This window comes from Prionailurus bengalensis, chromosome B3, assembly GCF_016509475.1.
Source record: "Prionailurus bengalensis isolate Pbe53 chromosome B3, Fcat_Pben_1.1_paternal_pri, whole genome shotgun sequence".
Taxonomy (NCBI): domain Eukaryota; kingdom Metazoa; phylum Chordata; class Mammalia; order Carnivora; family Felidae; genus Prionailurus; species Prionailurus bengalensis.
This window is the reverse complement of record NC_057355.1, coordinates 101,835,868-101,843,344: the sequence shown is the minus strand read 5'-3', so window position 1 is coordinate 101,843,344 and position 7,477 is coordinate 101,835,868. Positions and strand designations below refer to the sequence as shown.

General features: G+C 43.4%; 1 pseudogene; it reads right to left on the bottom strand.

Annotated features, from left to right (window-relative positions):
- Positions 1-1,021: 1,021 nt before the first annotated feature.
- Positions 1,022-6,414, bottom strand: LOC122468103 (annotated as a pseudogene).
- Between the last annotated feature and the right edge of the window lie 1,063 nt (positions 6,415-7,477).

The window sequence follows — 7,477 nt, the reverse complement described above, 5'->3', positions numbered from 1 at the left end:
CTGAAGAGGCAACTTTATATTCAGTTGAGTAAAGATTATGTCTCCCTATTCCTGATACGATACAGTTTTTAGGCTCTAAACAAACATTGCCAACCTTATGAAAGCTCTTCTATTACAACGATTAGAGGGGTTGGTTATGCATAAGGGAAGAGAAAGCACTATTTTTTTTAAATAACAAAATGTCAACTTTCCAGGATTTTTAGTAGCCTTGATTTCTAATAAACTGGGAAACACTGGTAGACTAGTTCCTAAAGGCCTGGATCAGCTACAGAAACTAGGGGCTAAGTAGCAGAGATTGTATTATTTCCAGGGGAGAGAAGGTATGGCTGCAATAAATAAGATTGCTCTTACACATACTTTGTTATGTTTTGTTTCTTTCATTTTCTTTGTTGTTTTTTGTTTAGCACTCGGCTGATTCTGCTGCCCTGCCACTGGCACGCAAAAGAGTACAAGATATTCCCACTCTCCTCTTTGTCTAATTCCACAAGCCTAAGGAGGCAATAATGACCAACCTCTTGGAGTTTTCCAGTTGATTATAGAGAACAGCATTGTATTCCGCAGTATACTCTGGCCGCCCTGCCACCAGATGAAAGGAAAAGCATAAAAGCCCGAGCAAGCCTGGGACTCTGCCTTTCCTGCCGCAACATGCCATCAAATGCAGCCGGGGCCCTCCACGGAGGCAGCCATTCTGTTGTTCACGTTCACCGAGTTCAGCTGAGGATGTCTGAGATCAACAGGTGGCCTTGCTAATGGAACAGATTCGCTCATTGTTTGTGTGTTTAATGAATCATTGAGTTACTGATCAGCAGTGAGCAATAGAAGCTGTTCAAACAGAAAAGAAGCCCAGCCGGGAGGTGGTGCCGCCACCACGCTCCTTTGAAGCGCTGCTGGCCCCACGGGCTGCGAGGGAGGCTTAGGGTTTACTCCCTCCGGTTCCCAGAAAAGCTGGTAGCAAGAAGAGGGTATTATTTCTAATTGGATGATGAAAGTCAGCTCCGGGGACAGAGACCAAAGGGCCAAACGTAAAAAGGGGAGGAAGTGAAAACATCTGAATCAAAAGGTTGAGGTAAAACCAAGAGACAGGTGTTTGCAGTGAACCGCGCAATAACCCTCGTCTTGCCTCCCTCCCCAGGTCCTCAGGAAGCAGCCAAGTGGGGAAGGACAGCAAGGAGTAAGAAAAAGCAAGGCTGAGGATTCGGAAGCTGATTTCCTTACAAAGAATTCATGGTACAGTGGAAATTCTCTGTCTTATCAGGAGGCAAGGCTGACCTTTCTTTGTGAGATTCCCACAAGTTGTACCAGGGCCTTTCTTGTGAGTAGAATTTGACTGAAGATATGCCAGAATGGCATTACTGGGCCATGCGTGTCCTTTTGCCTCCACAGATAAGACTTTTCATTTGTCACCATTTGAAGTCTGAATTTTAAGCAGATTTGTAGACTAGTGGCTCATATCCATCCACTCGTTCGGCTGTATCACCTGTCTTATCCCAGGGGACATTCCAGAATTATTGCCTTCACCATGAAGTGACGTGAGTTCCCCAATTCAAACCTGGGCTTCTTTAGCATTTTTACTTTTCAAAAAACATATCATAGAGAAGATAAATAGATTGGCAAGGCTTTTTTATGTCTTTCCCAATGCTGACTGCAATCGGTTTATTGACAACATATTTAAAGTCATTTGTACCTCTTCAGTCATGACTTCCATCATCTTCTTCTGGATTTGGTGGACCTGTAGGTTCTGAGTGTGAGAGGTCTTCCAAATATGATCACACAACAAATGAAGCATATAACTATTCGTAGTCTTGATATCGACATGAGCTTCAGTCATGGCCTGACATTTTCTCGAACATGGAGCACATTTTTCATGGGTAAAATCCATGTCATACAAATTGGGTAGGCAGTTTTGCCTTGAATATCCTCAGTAATTACTTCGGATTTTCTAATGCACATTCGTCATTCTGCAGAGCAGGCCTCACTTTAACAAAATGACCTTTGAGGCAATCAGATGCATTTTGGTTCCTTGGGTCCCTGAGACTAACAATTTTCTGTGTTTTCTATATCAAACATGGCTGATGCTTTCACATCATTTCAATCTTCCTTAGAAAATGGTTCTTGGGGGCGCCTGGGTGGCGCAGTCGGTTAAGCGTCCGACTTCAGCCAGGTCACGATCTCGCAGTCTGTGAGTTCAAGCCCCGTGTCAGGCTCTGGGCTCAGAGCCTGGCGCCTGTTTCCGATTCTGTGTCTCCCTCTCTCTCTGCCCCTCCCCCGTTCATGCTCTGTCTCTCTCTGTCCCCCCAAAAAATAAATAAATGTTGAAAAAGAAAATGGTTCTTGGTTTCCTTTTACCACCTTTTGTGGGAAGTGTTTTTTTTTTTTAAAGGTAGGGAACATATGAATGATATAACAGAGGGTAGTTTGGTGAGGAGAGCACTGTGCTATGGGTTAAGTAAGGTGGGTCTTAATTTCAACTCTGCCACTGTCTCTGGAGTACCATTGGTCATATACTTTCCATGGTAGAGACTGGCTACCTATTCACCAAACCTCTTTCCTTCCCTCTCCAACACACAGCTAAACCCAGGTCCCAGCTTTCCTCATAGTCAGATGTGTCCATATGACAGGCTCCAGCCAATGGAACATGCACCAAGGTTTGTAATTAGACCTGAATTATAATTCTTGCAGCTGGCCCTCCATGCTCTCTTTTCCCTTGTCTTCAGCTGGATATCGATACCTAGGTTGACCTTGAAGTTCACAGAGCCTCTGTAAAGCTTGGGTCCCTTTGGCCCTCAGGGTACCTGGAGAATCTAAGGTAGCTGGAGTACCCAAGTAGGACACCTCAGCTGTAAGCGATCTCCTCCATTTACCTTAGCAGGTACCTTACCTGCTAATGGTACCTTACCTTACCTTACCTTACCTTACCTTACCTTACCTTACCTTACCTTACCTTACCTTAACATGTTACCTTAGTAACATGTACAAACTCCTTCTACATGTTCCATAAAGCTGAACAGTAAAGAGGTATTTCCATGGACTCTGATGTTTCTCTTAGCCCTACCATCTTTGATTCAAAGCCATCACCTCATTTATACCTTCATCTTCTACCCCAGAAGGGAGGATGCCCTTCCTGTCTCTTCAAGCTCTGGAGGAAGGAGTGAGACTTTTCTCTATTACATTCTCCCTAAAAGATAGAGATAAAGGAGGAATAAAGAGAGAGAAAGCAGAAAGTCTATTAGAGCCCTCCTATCAGTTAATGGGAGAGAACAAGGAGAAAGTATAGAAGGCAGTAGGATGAATGGAGATTCAGGCCAGAGAAAGAGGGTGTGATTTGCCCTTGCATCTGCTCGTGGCAGATCTTTGGGCTCTAAATCCCGAATGAGGGCCTGAGTCGTGACAACAAACTTCTATTCCACCAGCACATCTCTTGCCATGGGTTTGTGCTTAATCGATCCAGCCTCAAATCCTTTCAGAACTGAAGATCTCAGCTATTCCAAAATGTATTTCCATATGTCCTCTTCAGTAAAACCTTCTTTTCAGAGGAGGATGTGAAAGCTATCACTCCTTTTGGCAATGTCATTGCTATTTGAAAAACCAAGATATATATACACACATGTGCCCTGTGTGTACATAACTTACAATACAATTTTCTGATTCTGAATATTTGTGTGCACAGTGGAATGTTCACTCCTCCTGGATGTACAAGCTGCACCATATGTCCCTATAGTGGGAATGTGTCTCAACTGTAGAATAAATGGGTTGCATTTGGTCTGTGGCATTAAACAGGCAAACTAAGTACTCACTACTGAGACAGGCATAACTAGTCTACAAAGATGTTTATAATCCCCCTTTTTTTTACAAGGTGTGTGAAGGATAATTCCATGTTTTTATGTCTTTTTTTTACCTTTGAAACATTTATATAGTGTTTATTATATAACAAGCATAATGTAATGAATATTGTTCTCAATGTTACTCAGATATTAGTTTATTTAATTCCCTATTAAAGTGGGATATTCAGGACTCCCACTTCCTGGTGGGAATCTGGTGGGAAGTGGCAAGGACCCTGGGTCAGAAGATCTTGTTTCCATGTCGGAGCATGACCAAGTTTGGCTGGCAGAGCTGGAGTGATGAAATCGCACCTCCGCTCTGCTATCACGGTCTTGCAGTAAGAAGCACAAGCTAGATGACCTCCAGAGTCTAATCCAATTCTAGGACCATTTTGAATTCACTCTTTTCCTGGATCCCATGGCTCCCTGTGATCTGGCACCTGACAAACTTTCCAGCCTCATCTCATATCCCAACCTCACTCAGCTCCAGTCCCATTTGGCCTCCCTTCTTTGTTCCAAAAACACTGAGCTCATTCCCAGCTTAGGGCCTTTCCACTGGCAGTTCCTGCTGCTTGAAGCTCTTTCCTTGCATCATCTTGTTGCCTCTTTTTTTGTCATTCAAGTTACTAATTAACCTCTTCAGTGAGTCTGTCCCCAACATCTCAGCCTAAACTGTTCCCACACCCAATACTAACTTCCCATCAATCACTCTGATTTACTATCACCTGTCACCATCTGATATTTTCTTGTTTATTTATTTGCCTCTTTGTGTGTAGTCTGTTTCCTCTCACTAGGAATAAACCCCATGACAGCGAGACGTTATCTGTCTTATTCATCATTGTATCTCCATTGCTTACATAAAAGCACAGTAGCCACAGAGCCCAGCAAATCTAGGGCTTCCAATAGAGGCAGAAATGGAGCCTGGGACCTAGAGCCATAGGATTCCCGAGTCACATGCGGGAGCAGAGGGGTCACTTAGTGCTCCACTTGCCCTTTCTCACTCAATTCAGTGATTTCAGAGCAAATGTCAGGGTGACTATGCATGGATACACATCCTTTGGCTCCTACTCACCTTCTACCTCTCAGAGACAAACTGTATTCTCAGGGACATCCTGTGCAGTTGCCTCACAAGCAGTAAATAGCGTATCCGCCTAAGGAGACCAGTACCTCTCTGCTGAGAACAGCTGTGCAGCTCTAGTTCTGCAGATTTGGGCTTTACAATCTGAGGGACGAAGGCCAAGACTAGTGGCCAGTGGGACTTAGACAGCCTGGATGCTAAGCCCTATGTGATGCTCTGCAATAGCAAGAAAGGTCTCAACTGAAGCTGATCCAATACTGGCTGCTGCCCTATGCAAGGGTATGCCTTCTCTCCTAATAGAAGAACAGGGTACCAAACCAAACATAGTAAACATTCTGTCTCAGAGAAAATCCTCTGGGGTTTAAGGAAGCCATCGAGTTTCTGGGAGGGACAGCTATAGAAGGTGCTTCTTCCCACTCAAAAGGGAGAAGTGATGCTTAACTCACAGCTGGAGGCATGGTCCCCACCCAGGTGAATCACCTGGGACTAAAGTAGAATAAAGAGGAATAACGCTGGTGAAGTCACAGGGCAATGTCAGAGTGTCACCATCTGGATTTCAGGAGTAGGGGCAGGGCCCTGTGTGTAAAGATTCATCTCAACACATCTATAGCCCAGAGATAAGAGTCCACGTGATCGTTTTTATGGTCAACTAACTTTGACATTTCCTTCTCTCTGACCAGTTTCGGAACATCCAGGTCTGTCAAGAGATATCCTTGTGCTCTCCCAGATTCCTCCACTCTTCAGCATCTCCTACATCAAATACCACAGGTAATGACAACCCAGGACTACTAGTGATTTTCTATCCTATAATAAAAAGATTATAGGGTCAAACATTTCAGCACTTCCCTGTCCCAGTATTTGGTCAAGAAGTTCTTCCTTAAGCATTGCTGACATACCTCTTGCTGCAATGTCAGCCCATTTCTTCTTTTCAACCTACTGTGGAGAGGCAAAATAATGAGTATCCATATTCTCCATGATTTTTGAAAACAGTGAAATCAACCCTTAGCTTTCTCTCTCTCTCTCTCTCTACTAAATTTCACAAGAGGCCATGCCCCTACCACTGTAATCTATCTGGTAATTCTTTTCTGGACTTTAATTTTTTACATTATTTAATTTATTTTTTAAATGCTTATTTTTGAGAGAGAGAGAGAGAGAGAGAGAGAGAGAATGAATGAGCAGGGGAGGGGCAGAGAGACAGGGAGACACAGAATCTGAAGCAGACTCCGGGCTCTGAGTTGCCAGTACAGAGCCCAGTGCAGGGCTTGAACCCACAAACTATGAGCCAAAGTTGGACGTTTAACTGACTGAGCCCCCCAGGCGCCCCTCTTTGAATCATTTTAAAAATGCAGAAGTCAGAACTGCACATACTGCTCTTGTAAGGTCTTTGGCAAGTCTTGAAGCAACAAAAGGTTTCTTTCTGATTGGTGATGTAGAGTTTCTGTCATTTTCAAAGTATACTGCTGAATCATCTTCAATTTGCATCTGGATCTCAGGTTTCTTCTTGTCACATATACTCATCCAACCCTTTCCTGGACCGCATTCACTTTTTGTTCCTAGGTGCACGATGAGATCCCAACTTTATTCTCTTGTAGACAGTTGGCCTCCCAAATTTCAAAAGTTTATTTACATTTATTGTACCAGAAAAGTCAGCCAGCTGAGAAGAGATGGCTGTACATCACCTGACAAAAATATGGAATGATCCTGGTCCCAAGAAGATACTGATGCGGCAAACCTGGACTCCCTCTCGGGTTCATACTGAGCCTTTGATGACCAGGATTTGTTTCACAGTTCCTGCTATGACGTACCCACTGCATGTTAGATCTATCTGGCCCTCAACTTTCAAATAGTTGTTGGAAATCCATTCTCAGCATTTTTTATTTCCCTGACTTGTTTTCACATATACACAAACTACTCTATTGTTTTGTGTGTCTGGATACAATTTTTTGCTTCTTTTTGTTATACGTATATGCCCAGGTCTTTTCTAAACATCATTTACTGCACCAAACTTCTGCCCCTAGGTTTAGTGCCCTCAGCCCAACTTTGTCCTCTTTCAGATCATTGGCTTCCCACATTTACCATGTTTACTTGCATTTTTCTTTCCCTTTCCTGAGAGGTTTCAACATACTCAGCCAGTAAAGACCGCCTGGAGTAGTCAGCTTACATTTGTACTTTCTGCATAATTATCACAGTGTTTCCTTTAGCTCTCCAAAGTATTTTGATTTGAATGGTAAATTATATGGTCACCCTACAGATAGATAGAGCAGGCTGCCTCTCTGCTATTCTTTCAGACTGACTCTGAACCACCTGAGGGCACCTTAAACTTGTTATACATTGTCCTCCCTCTGAGACTAGTTTTGGTGGTCTAGAAAATGAGTATCTGACCCTGGCAGGGATGCTGTGGCATTGCCTAGGACTTTAGGCTGACCTTTCTACCATAAGGGCCCATGAGGATTAGATGTTGATTGCTCTGATTCTATGAAGCATTGCATCATGAAGGTTGTGTAATGATTAAAAACTGTAACTTTGGAGGTGGATCTGTTGAAGTTCAAATCCTGCCTCTGTCACTTTTATTTGTATCATT